This window comes from Scylla paramamosain, chromosome 4 (genome assembly GCF_035594125.1).
Source record: "Scylla paramamosain isolate STU-SP2022 chromosome 4, ASM3559412v1, whole genome shotgun sequence".
NCBI classification, from domain to species: Eukaryota; Metazoa; Arthropoda; class Malacostraca; order Decapoda; family Portunidae; genus Scylla; species Scylla paramamosain.
In genome coordinates, this window is record NC_087154.1 from 13,192,459 (window position 1) to 13,209,401 (window position 16,943).

At 37.0% G+C, this 16,943-nt stretch overlaps 2 long non-coding RNA genes across 2 annotated transcripts; one reads left to right on the forward strand and one right to left on the reverse strand.

Moving 5' to 3' along the window:
- The first annotated feature begins 2,765 nt into the window (after nucleotides 1-2,765).
- Nucleotides 2,766-10,390, forward strand: LOC135099756 (uncharacterized). Its single transcript, XR_010268341.1, has 2 exons — nucleotides 2,766-3,664; nucleotides 9,838-10,390. It is a non-coding gene; the product is annotated as an uncharacterized LOC135099756 (long non-coding RNA).
- Nucleotides 10,391-13,581: 3,191 nt separating this feature from the next.
- LOC135099757 (uncharacterized) lies at nucleotides 13,582-16,139 on the reverse strand. The gene is made up of 2 exons (XR_010268343.1): nucleotides 15,480-16,139; nucleotides 13,582-14,495 (listed from the first exon to the last, which is right to left on the reverse strand). It is a non-coding gene; the product is annotated as an uncharacterized LOC135099757 (long non-coding RNA).
- Between the last annotated feature and the right edge of the window lie 804 nt (nucleotides 16,140-16,943).

Genomic DNA, 16,943 nt, shown 5'->3' on the forward strand with positions numbered 1-16,943 from the left:
CTTACATTAAGAAGCCAAATAATGCCACCTCAGTGGGATATGATAAAAAGTGCTGGACATCTAGAAAGCAATACCACAAAGCTTGACAGATATCAATTCCATGGGAGTAATGTGAATTTCAACAACACAAGAGAAAAGCAGAGAATATAAAGTTAATCTAAAAAGGGTTAAGAATAGAGATAATTTAATAAAGGAACTTAGAAAATGCAAGACTGATGATCCTAAAGCATATTGGAAAATTCTAAATAGAAAAGATATTGCCAGATTCCCATAACATTAAATGAATTCTGCGAGCATTTTAAGAAGTTAGCGGATGATGAGCATTATGAGTACAGTGATGTAAATATTGCTAATGAGCAAGAAAGTGTGGATAATGAAAACTTATCAATAATCAATGGTCCTATAAGTGAAGAAGAGGAAATTAAAAAATATTAAGAAGTAAAAAAATAATAAATCCCCAGCATCTGACATGATAATAAATGAATACATTAAAAGTACAAAACATTTCTTATGCCCTCTTTATGTTAGAATATTTAATAAAATACTTGACACTGGTGTTATACTATCTGAATGGTTAGTGGGTATAATAGTGCCACTTTATAAAGATAAAGAAGACATCCAGGATGTAAATAATTACAGGGGTATTACCTTGCTTAGCTGCATGGGGAAGCTATCTACTTCCATACTCAATGAAAGATTAAATGAATATTCAAACACCTTATCTGTAATTAATGAAACACAAACTGGCTTCAGACATGGATATTCCAATCTTGATCATATATTTTTACAGAAATGCATAATTAATTTATTTAACTGGAAAAAAAAGAAAGCTATTTTGTTTGTTGATTACAAGAAAACATTTGATATGGTGTGGCGTGAAGGATTATGGTATAAGCTTGTGAGGGAAAAGGTGCAAGGTAAAATTCTGAATGTGATCAGAAACATGTACAACAACATCAAGGCATATGTCATGCTTAACCAAGAGACCTCAGACACCTTTGTTTGTAATGTAAGACAGGGAGAAAATTTATCACCTTTGCTCTTTGCTTTTTATGTGAATGATATTGAAAATAAATTAATTGAATATAATTGCAATTATATAAATTTTGATGGTGATTTCTTAAACTTGTATCTTAAACTGTTTGTTATTATGTATGCAGATGACACAGTTATTTTGTGTGATAGTAAGGATGGAATGAAGCAGGCACTGGTTGCTCTAAATTTATATTATTTATATTGTATTGAATGGAAATTGAAAAGGAGGTCCTATCCTGCAGATTTACCCAACATTGCAACTCAAGAAGTGTGTAGTATTGTGAAAATTTTATTTTAATTTCAATCCCATTACAGGTTTTTGAAATGTGTAGTGAGTGGAGCTTGAATGGAGTAGCCAACTAGCTGGCATCTATAGGATTAGAGGCATTGGGTCCAAGATTTATTGGTAAGTGTTGGAGTCTAACATTATTATTTTTTCTTTCAGGATAGAGAAAATCATGCTTTAGTTGTCGAGCAGCCAATACACAATGAAGTGTGCTTTTTTGTGAAAGACCTCAATTTAACTTCTCACAATATTGCAAACACTTACAACTCTACCATGAGCACATACCTAACTTCCAATTATTCTGCCATGTTCAAGAATGTAACAAAAAATTTTTCAGTGTTCTGAACTTCAAAAAACATAATGCAAGGAATCATGGAACAAAGGTATTTTTTAATTCAGATGATGGTCAGATTGCAACTAGTATGGATTCTGAACTTCATCTTGGAGATGATGGAAATGCATCTGATGAAGTAAATATTGAGAGAGAGACTTGTCACCTGGATCACTATCCTGCTAAAAGTTCTGCAGATGATTTCATGAAGCAGTTTGTTACTTTTATATTAAGTATTAAAGAAAAACATCTCTTGCCAAATAGTATTCAAGAATCAATAATTTCTGAGACAACACACCTTATAACTCAAACAGGACTTTTATAAAGCTTCTATAAGAAAAGAACTTTTAGAACTTGGCTGTACTTCTGTGGATTCTGAAACTTTCTCAAAACTACTTAAGGCCCGTCCACACGGCGGGCAAATGCACGGCGGGCAGACACTGTTACCAATTTTGTGTGTGGATGGCAGTCACGAGTGTAGATGACGTCATAGACGAGAAAACCATGGCCGTGTCCATTGGTGAGACAATGAATAGGCTCGAGACTAGGAATCACATTGCCAGATACACAATGTTACAAGTCAACACCATGCCCTCCGTCGGTATCTGTATCAATTGTCGACTAGATGGAGTGAACTCATTGTCTATCCAGCATGGAGAAGTGGACAAGGGAAGCAACCCGGCATTTAATAGATTTATACAGAGAGGAACCATGTCTGTGGAATGTGAAGACTGTGGAGTACAGAAATAGACAGAAAGGCCACAACACTGCACAAAATAGCAGAACACATGAACAACGGTGGTTGGTCTTTCTCTGCTGAAGAAGTGAGAAAGAAGATCGATACACTGTGAAACCAGTATCGACGAGAACGGAGGCATTTCCTACAATCAGTGAAATCTGGGGCAGGGGCAGATGACGTATACATGCCACGCCTATGGTGTTATGATTCCATGTCATTTTTGAATGATGGTGACGACCCCCAGCCATCGGTGACCAACATAGAGAGACCCACACACACTCCTACCGACGTAACAACAGATGTTCATTCTGATAGTGAGGTAAGTACGTATACGTATTGGTATAATTAAGATCTCTCTCTCTCTCTCTCTCTCTCTCTCTCTCTCTCTCTCTCTCTCTCAGATGGTGTTGTAAACATGATGTACCAGATAGCAATATATTTCATAGACAGTGTCCCGTTTATTACAAATACTAAACCTAAACACTGTAAAAAGATAGGATATGGACTGAAAAACCGTCGCCACACACACATACACACGCACACCACCACCACCACCACTACTATCAGTGTGGCGTTAAGGCCAATAGTACTGAACAATCCTTATGAGTGTTTATCCACTCACCCGACGAGAGAGAGAGAGAGAGAGAGAGAGAGACCCTTCGCTGAAAGCTGAAATATATCACAAAATATTGCCATGTACCAGATGGACCACTTTCTTTCATGCAGTGTATTATCCAAGCATTATATGATGGTCATGTTTTTAAATATTTAGCTTGATACGTGGAAACACGTGTGCCTTGGAGCTCCTCACTTTCCACATTTTTTCTGCTTGCTACACCCGCTTATTATCCAAGAACCATTACGGGCTGCTCCGGGTATGTCTCCGCCATAAGATCCATACAAGAACCAGTACATAGAAGGATGTGAAGGAAGAATAAGCCAGCAAAACAAGTCCCCTGCCTCCGCCGCTGGACTGTTCCAACAATATTTGCCAAACGTAAACAAACCCCGGCTCGTCGCAGATTCGCCCCTGTACCTGTTTACTCCATTATACCTGCACGTAGTCTACTACTTGGATTCTCGCAAGCTAAATGGTGCAAACAAGGAGTGCGGCAGGGTCTGACGTAGCAGCTGTGGTATCTACTCCAGTTGGACAGAAGCAGGGGACAGCCATAGCCGAGATGGTCAAGACACCAACTCAAGCCATGGGACAAGCACCCACAACAAATCCTTGACTTCATCTCCAGTGACATTGCTCGTCTGTCCGAAGAAGGTAAAGTGATAGTGAACACAATAGTGAAAGCTCTGTCTATTCTTTCCAAGGAAAAAGATGAAAAAATTGAAAAGTTGCAGGACAAGGTGACCTCACTTGAGGATACAGTCAGTAAACTTGAAAATCAACTAGACGATGTAGAACAATATGAAAGAAGAGATACTATAATAATTAGTGGTCCTGCATTGCCCAGAGAACAAAACCATGAAAACTCAACTGACCTTGTTGTGAATTCAGTTAAAGATAATCTGCACATCAATTTAAGTCATGCTGACATCAATGTTGCTCACAGGTTAGGTTCAAAAAGTCAAAACAAAGAGAGACCAATAATTGTAAAGCTGCTAAATAGATCAAAGAAGGCAGAAATAATGGATGCCTGTGTAAAAGTTAAACCTAGCCTCTATATTAATGAAAGTCTCACTCCAAAACGACGCAATATCTTCAATACAGTTTGGGGTATCAGGAAAAAAAACAAGGAGCGTTTCCAACAGTGCTACACAAGGGATGGAAAGATCTTTGTTAAATTAAAAATATCTAGTCAAAAACACATGATAACCACTGAACAGTCTTTGAACATTTTCCTAGATAAATATCCTGTTCTGACCCAGTCTTAAATGTGCTCTCAACTCAACATGATGCAATATTTCCTACCAAACATTCTAGATATCTTTATGTCTATTTAATTTATATATATAATGTATTCATTATCCTTTCCTGTGTATATATTTTATGTCATATCCTATGCATGTCTCCAACTTATTATTATTCATCTTAATTTTTTCTAGATTTCATCATATGAAACTTTCTTTTATCATCTACTACTTTGCCTATTTATCTATTACTTTGCCAATATCTTGGGTATGAAGCTTTATTCTATCATCTTTACTTTGCCAATATCTTGAACATTTATAGTTTTATCAACTTAATCTTTTTGATCACCAAATTCTGCAAACATTTTGCAATCTACCTTCCACCCTTCTTATGACATACCTGGTAAGCCTTCCAATTTCTTTTTATTTAATTTTTATTTTAATTTTTTATTATGTATTTCCTTATTCTTTGATTATTCTTCTCTATCTCTACTTATCATATCCTTCCTTTCCTCTCCCTTAAACTTTTCCAAATCCCTTCCACTCCCTCCTCCCTCTCTGCTACCCATACTTGCCCCCTTTTCTACTAGCCTTTCTTAAATTCCCCTTTCTATATCATGAACTTTACTAGTGAGAATCTCCTCAATACACTTTTCAACGACTTAGAAGACAACAATGAATCTGATAGCATCGGCATAGAAATAATAAATTCCATGTACTTATCTCTTGAGTTAGATGATATCTGTAATTATCATGACCTTACCTCATACATGAATGTTATACCAAGAAGTAGCGCTGACTATATCAATATTCTCCATATAAATGCCCGCTCACTAAACAAAAATTATGACCAAGTAATCTCTTTTATCAAATCTCTTCCCAAACTCCCTGATATCTTATGTATAAGTGAAACCTGGCTCAATGCAAATAATGTTCACCTTCACGAAATTGATGGCTATAAGTCATATCATGTTCACAGGCCTTTATACTCTCCAGGTGGGGGTGTTGCAATTTATGTAAATATTGACCTACAAAGTGAAATTATTAAGGATTTTTGCATGTGTGATGAAAATGCTGAACTATGTAGTGTGAAAATTATTCTACCTACTACCTCCTACTCTGTTTCTTGTATTTACAGAACAAATAGTAAACATGCTAAAGTAAATGAATTTAATGCATATATTGATAAAATCTTCTTTCAAATAACTTTTTCACAAACAACAGGAATATACTCATAGGTGACTTCAATATAAACCTTCTTGAACATGTGTCACACCCTCCTACTAACTCTTTCATTACAACTATGCAATCAAACAATTACTTCCCACATATATCTCGACCAACAAGATTTTCAGACATAAATACAACTGCAGCCCCATCTTTATTGGATCACGTCTGGACAAACTTCAATGAACCAGTCTCTTCTGGAATTTTCCACTTTCCTATCAGTGACCACCTTCCAGTGTTTATCAATATTCCAGTCTCTGATAAAGTGTGCAATATTCACCACAAAGTTGATTTTAGGCTACAAAATAGAGTAAATCGGTTGAAATTCACACAGACCCTATCAAATACAGACTGGAATCTCTACCTCACTAGCAGTGACACAAACACAAACTGCGACATATTTCTGGATAAATTATATAAAATATACTATTCCTGCTTCCCCAAAATAACCAAAACTATCACATCCAAAAGACTGAGTAAGCCTTGGTTAACACAGGGGTTAATAAATTCAACAAAACATAAATATCAGCTGTACAAACTATACAAACTAGGGTCAATTACAATGGACCACTACAAACATTACAGAAATTATCTAAATAACTTAATAAAACGCAAAAAATCTGAATATTACCTACAAAGGTTTGAAAATTTTAGACTTAACACAAAAAAAGTTTGGGAACTAATTACCGAAATAGAAAACATTAATAATAATAACAAGACGGTCTCCCACACACTACACTATAATGACACAGTCCTACACACTCCACATGAAATTTCAAATGCATTCAACACCTATTTTTCACAAATTGCACCTCAACTTAGCTCCCAGCTTCCTAGAGCTCAAAACTCACACATTTCTTATCTCAGAGGTAATTTCCTAAATTCCATGAATATTCCCATAGTGACAGGAAATGACATAGTAAAAGCTATTTCTGCCTTAAAAAATAAAAAATGCCCTACGGATGAAATACCTGTGAAAATAATCAGAGAACAAAAATCTTCTAGCAGAGCCACTCTCAAAATTATTCAATGATTCAATAAAAGATGGAGTTTTCCCTAATAGATTCAAGCTGGCAAAAATTATCCCTATCCATAAATCGGGAAGTAAAACTAATATCTCAAACTACCGACCAATCTCTATTTTACCAGTGTTCTCTAAAATATTTGAAATCATTATGAAGAACTTCCTCATGAACTACCTCAATTCACAAAAACTCTTAAATAATAGGCAATTTGGTTTCCGCCCCGGACTAAATACTTTTGACGCTATAAATGTGTTTACCTCTGACCTACACGATGCCTTGAATAAACATAAGTCTATAATATCCATTTTCATTGATTTCAGCAAAGCTTTTGACACAGTTGACCCAAACATTCTAATAGACAAATTACGTCACTATGGTATTCGCGGTTGTGTGGAAAATTGGTTCAAATCATATTTAACTGGCCGATCTCATTTTACATCCTACAGTAACTCTAAATCAACCATCAAACCTATACATCTCGGCGTGCCACAAGGTAGCATCTTAGGCCCTATTCTTTTCCTGATATATATCAACGATATCAGCAATGCCTCTACTGCTTTCAACACTATACAGTTTGCTGATGACTCCACCTTGTACATGATTGGTGATAATCCCACTGACCTAATCTACAGAGCCAACCTAGAATTATCTGCCTTTTCTGAATGGTGTCTTGCAAATCGCCTAACAATTAACACAGCTAAAACTTTCTACATGTTATTTACAAATACCACCACCAAATACCAACCCTTACCTAGACTTACCATATTAGATAAAGATATCACGCAAGTTTCTAAGACAAAATTTCTTGGAGTCACATTTGACAATAATCTTACCTTTAAATATCACATATCAAACCTTTGCCTAAAATTATCTAGATCAATAGCTCTATTGCTGAAAATAAAAAACTTTGTTCCAGTGGAAATTATGAAAATCATGTATTATGCCCATATATACCCACACTTAACCTACTGTAATCCAATTTGGTCCACTACCTACCCATGTCATCTACAAAATCTAAACATCCTCCACAAGAAAATTATTAGAATCATGACTAATAGTGACTTCCTCCAACACACACCTCCACTCTTTAAATCTATGAAAATCCTTCAACTCTCTGACTTATCAAACTTCTCTATTGCATCATACATGTTCAAATTGATAAATTCCAACAACAACAATACCCTGACCCTAACTCATAACCACTCCACACGCTACAGGCATTCTCTACAGATTCCCCATCATACCTTAACTCTCTACCAACACTCTCTAATGTATAAAGGTCCCAAAATATGGAATAGCACCCTGTCACATATAAAAAATTTATTAAGCGTAAATATCTTTAAGAGAAAACTAAAAGAATATTTATTGTCTCAATACTGACACATCTTGTACTTCAATCAATTTTTATCAATATCAATTATTTTGTTTCTTGGTATTGTAACCAAATAGTTCATATCCTCTGTAACTAAAATAGTTTATATCCTCTAGTATATATACATATTTATTTCTGTTTGTTTAATTATTCTCAAAACAAATATTTGCTTGTTTATAATCAGATTCCATTTCAATTTTCTCTATTTCTCATGTATAATTATGATTTTTCTCCTTTCCTTCCTGTTCTTGCAAAGCCATTTATCCCTAAATCTTTTGTTATTGCTATTTATTTATTTTTTACATTTTCTTCAATTAGATTTTTAGTTTAGTGTTGTTTTACATTTCAGTATTAAGTAGGTATTAAGTGTGCCCAAAAAGCTTGTGCTTCATAAGGGGCTGTTTGTCTTTCAATTAATTGTACCTTAAGCTTATATATGTACTACAGACAAACATAATATTATATATGTACTACAGACAAACATAATAAAGTGTTTAAAGTGTTTAAAGTGTTTAATGTAACACTACAATGTCCATCTGTCCTGCCAAGCCACGGCACCTTCCTAATTGAAATATTCCATGTAGTCATTCCGCACGTTTCTGCCTTCCACGGTGCTGTTTCCTCCCACCCTCTGCAGTCCTCTTAACTGTTGATTATGTTTCCACCTACCAGGGGCAACTGTGCATAGTGAAATGTCCTCACACTCCAGAGGGCCATCATGTTGTATGTATGTACTAACATGGTCTCTGAGTAGGTAGTTGTGGAGAGCCGTGCATGCTAGGACAATGTTCTCAACCTTCTCCAGAGGTAGATGAATTGGTGTGAGGAACATGCGAAATCTGTTGGCTAGGATTCCAAACGCATTTTCAACCGTACGTTGAGCCCGAGCGAGGCGGTATGAGAAAATCCGTTCAGAACGGTTCCGATTACTATGTGGGAATGGTTTCAATATATGACGCCTTAATGGAAAAACATCATCTGCCACAAAAACATATGGCAATTTTCTTTCACTCCCAGGAAGCATGGAATCCGGTGGTAGACCTGCACTTCCATTTTCAATGCACACATTCATATTACTAATGTCCCACACACCACCGTCAGACACTCGCCCATTTCTACCAACGTCTACATATATGATATCAGAATTTGTCACATATGGCCAATAGCACGACGCTGTAGTTGCCTTTATAATTGTAGTAATAAGAACCACTACCAGCTGGAGCCGTTATGGCAATGTGCTTTCCATCAATTGCCCCCAGACAGTTTGGGAAGTTCCATCTTGTTTGGAACCCGTCTGCCACACTCTTCCATTTCTCTGGGGTACTAGGCGTCTGTAAAGATAAGGAAGGAAACCCATTTTAACAGTGTTAATTTGCTATTTCCCTGGGGTACTAGGCGTCTGTAAACATAAGGAAACCCATTTTAACTGTTAATTTGCTATGTATATTAAATATATTAAATCACTTCACACAATGTCTTTGGTCAGGTGACAAACTACTATTTGTGCATTTCGGACCCCATAAAGTCTCATTTAACGCATTATGACACAATGTTTACGACACTCAATTTATAGTATTATAGTAGTTAGTAAATTTAAGTTTATATACTTGAAGAGTTTACTCCATGATTTTAGTTGTAGTTTGTGAAACCCAAAAATCCTAAGCAAAGTTTCAAAGACGACGACGTAACCCCATCCACCCTTCCTTCCCTACCTCAATTTCCACCTTCTACTCCTCCCACACTCATTTACGAATCCCTTCCTCCCCATCCCCCCCCCCTCTCTCTCTCTCCATAATTAATTAACTCGGGAGCCTTTAATTAATAAACATTTCTTTGTAACATAATCGAATACAGATGTCCAGTCACACGAGATTTAATAGTCGTATTTGTCATTCCATATATACCTGTGTGTGTTACATTCTTGTGACATGATGAGTTCACTTGTTTCTCCTATTTCAGATTTACAACAATCCTCTGTTGAGGGACATACCGACCGATACAGCAACGTCTGGTAACCCTTCTTGTTCCCGCCAGGACACCCGCACTACTTCACTGATGACAACTGAACATACAAGTAAACGTAAGCGCACACCCACACCAAACAAGAGTATCAGTAAAAGGGCGACAAAAGGGAATGTGAGGATGCAGATACAGTGCTTCAAGAAGCAGTTCAGCAACTGAGGGCAATGTCGTCAGCAGAAGAGATTACTGATGTTTACAGTGATTTTGGGAACGTTGTGGCTCACGATTTGCGGCAAATGTCAGAGGAGAGCAGGATACATGCACAAAGATTTATAAATGAAATTCTATTTTTGGGGAAACTGGGGAAGCTTTCAGCGTCAACAATGGTTGTTGAGTAATGTGAGTGGTGACTAGGTTTCCCGAAGTGGGAATGACCTATTATGCTGTAAGTAGATTAATGTATTTGTTTCTCCTTAAGTAACACCTGACTACCATTTTCTATTGTTATACTGTACTGTATACATGGGAAAGTAATAAAAAATGGAATGCATTACTTGTTACTATCATGCATGTTACGCAAGGATATCATTGGGCTGAGTAAATAACCGATCGTTAAGCCACTTGTTCTACCTTGGCAAAATACAACTGATTGATGGGGTATGGTCAATGTATTTTCATTGAAGTGACTGTAGGAAAAATAACTAACATAACTGATATTATTATTCATGAGTATAGTCTGTGATTCTTGCTGTCCTAGTAACTACTACTACTGTTGCAGAGTGTAAACCTTGATGTCATTATCTCTGCAATATAATATGATGGGTTAATAGTTTTAATCACTACACACATTACCTGCAAATACTCATCCTTCAGTTCGTCATATATAGCTTGACAGGTGTCTGGTACTATTTGTGAGAAACTCTGCTTTGAAATTTGTGTAGAATATTGGAGCAATGAGTAGCTGGCTCCAGTGCTGAGAAATAAGAGGGTTGCCTCCAGTCGAGCTAATGCAGATATGGAATCCCTCATATTGGTGTCTTGTTTCTCAATCCGATGTTGCACTTTCGCTAGAAGTCTGTAAAAAGTATCTGGGTCCATTCTCATATAGTGGTGAAAGTCCCTGTGATGATCACTTTGTAATTCACGTAAAAGGGTCACGTGACTTCCCAATGTTGCTCTATTTTCCAACCATTTCTTACACCATTGTTTCTTCTCTCTCCTGTCCTTTTTCTTCTTGCACATAGCAATAACTATTGTACACAAAGCTATGCGTTTAGCTTCAACTGTCCAGCTACAATTTTTACGTCCCATGTTGTCATACCGAACACCCCACTGGCCGACGTTGCCTGGTACAGCTCTGACTGCCCTCTGCCCGCCGTCTGACCCAAGTCATACGTTCGCCTGCCTGTGCCTGGTGGCCGCCTTAATTGGACAGTTTGATCTGGTAACACTGTTTCAATGCGAGAGAATTACGGGCAAATCAGAGTGCCCACCATACAGTTGCCTGTCGTGTGGACGGCCCTTTAGTAATGAAACAGCTGTTGGTGATTGGATTAAATTAGACACAAGTTATAAGGTTAATGAGTATGTAAAGAATCATTTTCCATTTGTAAAATCTGAAGAATACTTGTTGACATGCCATGATGCCCAATCCAAGTATCATTATGCGCCACTTTGTGAATTGCTTAAGGCTATTCTTGAGAATAAAAATGTCTTTGAAATGGTATGTAAAAACAGACATAGCATGCATGAATCTAATGTGCTTTATGATAATTGTGATGGTAAAATTGCTACCTCCTTGGGCGATTGTTCTGTTTGTTTGAAGTTGCACTTGTATATTGATGAGTTTGAGGTGTGCAATCCCATTGGAGCAAAACGTGGGAAATACAAGTTAACAGCAGTCTACTTTGCCATAGGAAATATGCCAGTTAGGTATAGAATTAAAAGCAACATGGTATTTTTGTGTTTGTTGGTAAGGCACAAGTTTCTTAAGAAATACGATCCAACGTACCATGCATTATTTGAACCATTGCTGGCAGATCTGCAGTCTTTACAATGGAATTGACATAATTGTTAAAGGAGAAAAAGTACATGTGAAAGCTGTACTTGAGCTTGTACTTGGAGACAATTTATCTGCTTATGCCACTGCAGGTTTTCAAACAAACTTAAATTCTGGTTCAATTTGTAGGCATCGCACAGTAAAATATAGCAAATTTAGAGAAATTAGGGCACCATCAGAACTTTTGGAAAGAACAGATGCAATATATGCCAACCAGGTAAAGTATATTGATGGTGACCCACAAGATGCAGCTATTTATGGCATCAAATACAGGTGTGTTTTCTATGCTTGAATACTTTTCTGTGGTTAATGCTTTCACACCTGATATAATGCATCACTGTTTGGAGGGAGTAATACCAGTCACAATTTATGAAATACTAAAAGCCCTTCACTCAGATAATTTGGTCACGGTTGCTGATTTGAATTCTTCCCTAAGTCAGATCAGTACACCTAACAATACTAAACCTAACATGTTTACTGACACTTTCTTTACATCAGGCAAAATTATTGGGAGTGCTTCACAGAAATTAGAGCTGCTATTATTGTTACTTCAACTAGTTAATCTTGACACAGTGAAAAGTTTTGCTGCATGGGATGTATATTTGATGTTGAGAAGGTGTATGGACTACATTTTAAGTCCTGTAGTAGAAAAAGATTCCCTGCCATTTCTGGCTAATAATATTGTGTCCTACATTAAAAAAAATAAAAAAAAAATTTTGGTCAGGAGAAACTAATCCCTAAGCACCATTATATGCTACATATTCCATCAATGATGGAAAAAATTGGGCCTTTAAGGAATATATGGTGTATGAACTTTGAAAGAAAGCATCAGTATTTCAAAAAAAATTAATAGCAAACCAGAAATTTTTAAAATGTCACTGGTACACTAACAGAGAGACATCAGATGAAACTGGCATATAAATTATCATCTAAAGGTGCGTCCACACGATTGAACAATGTTCGACGGACAAAATTGTTACCAGTGGAAAGTGGAAAGGCTCGCTGATGACATCAGAAGCGAGCACCAAGTGGTGTACTGGACACTGTCCATGTTCGCAGCATCGAAACGTCAAACACTGTCTGGTGTGGAAGTATACGATGCTGCCAGGCACACGACGAACAAAGTCACTTGGTTACAGGATTTTCAAAGTCCGTCAGTTCACTAGTTCTCAATTGTCCTGTTAATATGGCCAGCAGTACCTCAGTCAAGGAGAAAAGTTGCCACTGGGACAGTAAAGAGACCCAGCTACTAATAGAACTAATAGAAAATCCATGCTTATGGAATGTCAAGGCTGATGTGTACAAGGATAGGAACAAACGTGTCGTGGCCATCAATGAAATAACAACAGGACTTAATAGAAGTGGATTATCTGTTACTGCTTCTGAAGTGAAGAAAAAATAGAATCCATCCGTAGTCAATATAGAAGAGAGCTACGAAAACTGGAGAAATCAAAGAAGTCGGGGCTGGTGCTGACGACATTTACACCCCCATATTATGGTGTTTTGATGACCTCTGCTTCCTCAACGATGGCGACAGCATGAGAGAATCCGTTTCAAGTATGGATAGCCAAGTGTCTCATGTGCCTGAAGAAGTGTCTAATCATGAGGTGAGTACGTAATTGTCGTATATCTGTCTGTTTACCTGTCTTTGAATGAGAAAACCAAAAAATGAAAAACCAAACCATGGCCATTTATTCTTTATTGCCACAATCCACCTTTATAATACATTTGTCAACAAAGGAATGTAAAGTATGTTCAATATGCAACATTGGTGATTTCTATGATACATTACTATTATAATTTTACTCATGAGTTATTGTAACTTAGCCTCATGTATGTCTGTTTTGCCAGATCACAGCACCTTCCTCATTGAAATATTTCATATACAGATCGCGTACAATTGTGCCGTTGATGGTGGAGGTGTGTTCTTCATACTCGAGCGGTAGCATGCCAGGGATTTCTTCAGTGTTTTCTATATTTGCATCCGAACACAAATTTGGGGTGATAGGTGCTTTGCGAAGGTAATTATGTAGTGCAGTGCAAGCAAGAACTATTTTTTCTACTTTTTTTTGTTCAAGGTTAATGGCTTTATGAAACACTTCAAATTTTTTAGCAAGTATTCCAAATGCGTTTTCTACGGTGCGTCAAGCTCTTGACTAGGAAGCTCTTGGTAGGAAAACACACATTGCTCAAGGTTTTGATTTTGATGAGAGAAAGGTTTCATGATATGACGCTTCAGAGGAAATGCATCATCAGCAACGATCACATAATGGTAATATTTTTGAGCTGTTAGGGAGTACCTCATCATCTGGCATACCCGCAGATCCTGCTTCAATATGCTGGTTGAGAGAACAGTTATCCCACACTCCACCATCCGACACTCTTCCATTAGTGGCCACATCAACATATATGAAGTTTGAGTCTGCATTGGAGACAGCCATTAACACGATGCTGTGGCTTCCTTTGTAGTTGTAGTAGAAGGAGCCGCTATCAGGTGGTGGCCTTATCAGGATGTGCTTCCCGTCAACTGCTCCGATGCAATTAGGAAAGTTCCATTTCTTGGAAAACCCCTCTGCTACACGCTTCCACTCCTCTGCTGTTTGGGGTGTTAATATGATAAAAATGTTATTAAAGTTTTTTATGCATTCTCGATATATATAATATATTATCTCTCTCTCTCTCTCTCTCTCTCTCTCTCTCTCTCTCTCTCTCTCTCTCTCTCTCTCTCTCTCTCTCTCTCTCTCTCTCTCTCGTGTGTGTGACAGGAAATTAAAACATTAATACACGTTGACATACACTAATGGCATTTATCTATTTTCAGATTTTCAATGATCCTATACTTCAACAAAATGAAGATGGTTCTGTAACCCATACAACACCAACGCCTGTCACACCTGTCCCAAGTACATCGCATGATAATGTACGACCTGCAACGCCTGAGTCTTCACGCATTCAGACTCAAACTACCCGAGGGAGAAAAAGGTCTTTACTCACTGACGAGAGGCATGAGGTGCTTCAAGAAGCGCTTCATCAACTGAAAGAACTATCTCGATCGGAGAAGGAGGATAGCGATGAAAAAAGTGCTTTTGGTGATGATACCAATGATTTGCGAAAGATGAATGAAGAAAATAGGATCCATGCACAGAAACTAATTTATGAGGTACTTTATCTGGGAAAATTAGGGAAGCTCACCTTTTCATCCAAGGTTGTTGGCTAATTATGTACGACCATAATTATGTCTGTATTGAAAGTGGAATTAATATATTTACAATAAAGCTGTGAAAGTAACAGTCATAGTACGAGTATGTCTTTGTCCCAGGTTTAGAAACAATATTCATGAACAACTTTACATATGTGTGAAGATGTAGTTTTACCCGACGGGTTGCACTTCAAGGTGGGTAATGTACGAGTAGCCAAACACCAAGCACTTAGGTCTTTTTACATACACCTAACAAGATGTATAATGTATGTAATTAATCTCGTGTCTATGCTCAACTGTAGGGATGTATTTCACATTATGCAAGTCATTTTCATTACCTTCATAATATTATATGCACTGTCACAAACAAGCATTACTTACCTTTAAGTATGGATCCTTAAGCACATCATAGATGGTTTTGCACATATCAGGAATGATTGCAGACAGACTCTGTTTTGAAATTCATGTACTGTATTGAAGGGAACTGTAGGAGCACCCGGTGGAAAGGTACATTAACGTTGCTTCCAGACGTGCTGCAGGTGAAATGCTCTCCCTCATACAGGTGTCCTGCTTGGTTATAAAAGGTTTAAGCTTTTCCAGTAAATCGTATAAGGTATTTGGGTCCATCTGCATATAGTTCGTAAAGTCCGATTCATAGCCAGTTCTCAATTCTTGGAAAATGGTTGCATGGCTTCCCCTTTCATTTCGTTTGTGCAACCAGTCCTTACACCATTCCCTTCTTGTCATCTCCTCCTCCTCCTCCTCACAGAGTACAGCAATGATCATGCTGCATAGTGCAATTTTTTTGGCCTTTTTTTTTTTTTTTTCTTGTGTACCATGGTAGTGATGTACTGCACTAGTCGTCCAAGGCCACATACTGACTTAAATGCCTGAGTTACCAACGGAGCATCACCTTCGAACATTGTCCACCGGTCTTTGCCCTGTGAGCAGAGTTGAAACGGTGGTAAACAACCTTATCTGGTACCACTGCTTGTTGCCAGATCCACTTCCATCGTTTCACCGCTTATGACGTCATCCTGCTTCTCCTGTGATATGGTAACGATTTTGTCCGTCGAACAACGTTCGATCGTGTGGACGCACCTTAAAGTTTTTTTCAGCAGAAAGTGAATCTCTTTCATCAGTGAAAAACATACATTTTGGCTGTCTACCACAAACTCTCAGAGTGACAATTCAAGATAAAATAGGTGCCCCCTTAAATGATGATCATATCATACCTGCTGTCAAGTCATTACTGGTGGATGGAATCAACTATAATGTCAACTCAAATTCTTGTTTAATATTGGATTTCTTAAAAGATTTGCCTGTCTTTGTACAATCAAAGTATATTCTGCAACTGGAAGGCAACTGGCATCTATGTGTTAAAGTATATTTGCCTATCAAATACAATAGAATGCCAACCATCATGGTTAGTTGTCTTTCCCCAAGATCTTATTGACAGTCATCAGCACAGAATATATATATATATATATATATATATATATATATATATATATATATATATATATATATATATATATATATATATATATATATATATATATATATATATATATATATATAATACATTGTTTGCCTACACTGTATTTAATGTAACAGAATACAATAACAATTCAGTCATATAGAACAGCATTTTCCTATATTCATATAGGTAATCTGTACTATTTTGCTCATTAGGTTGCATATAGCTTTGCATCAGAATTTTTCTTACCAATTAACGTATATCTTTATAGTTGTTTATCACCATGCTTATGTATTTTGTTACTACAGTATTACCTATGTATATTATACTCGTACTTTCTAATGAATGATGAAAGCTAAGCATTT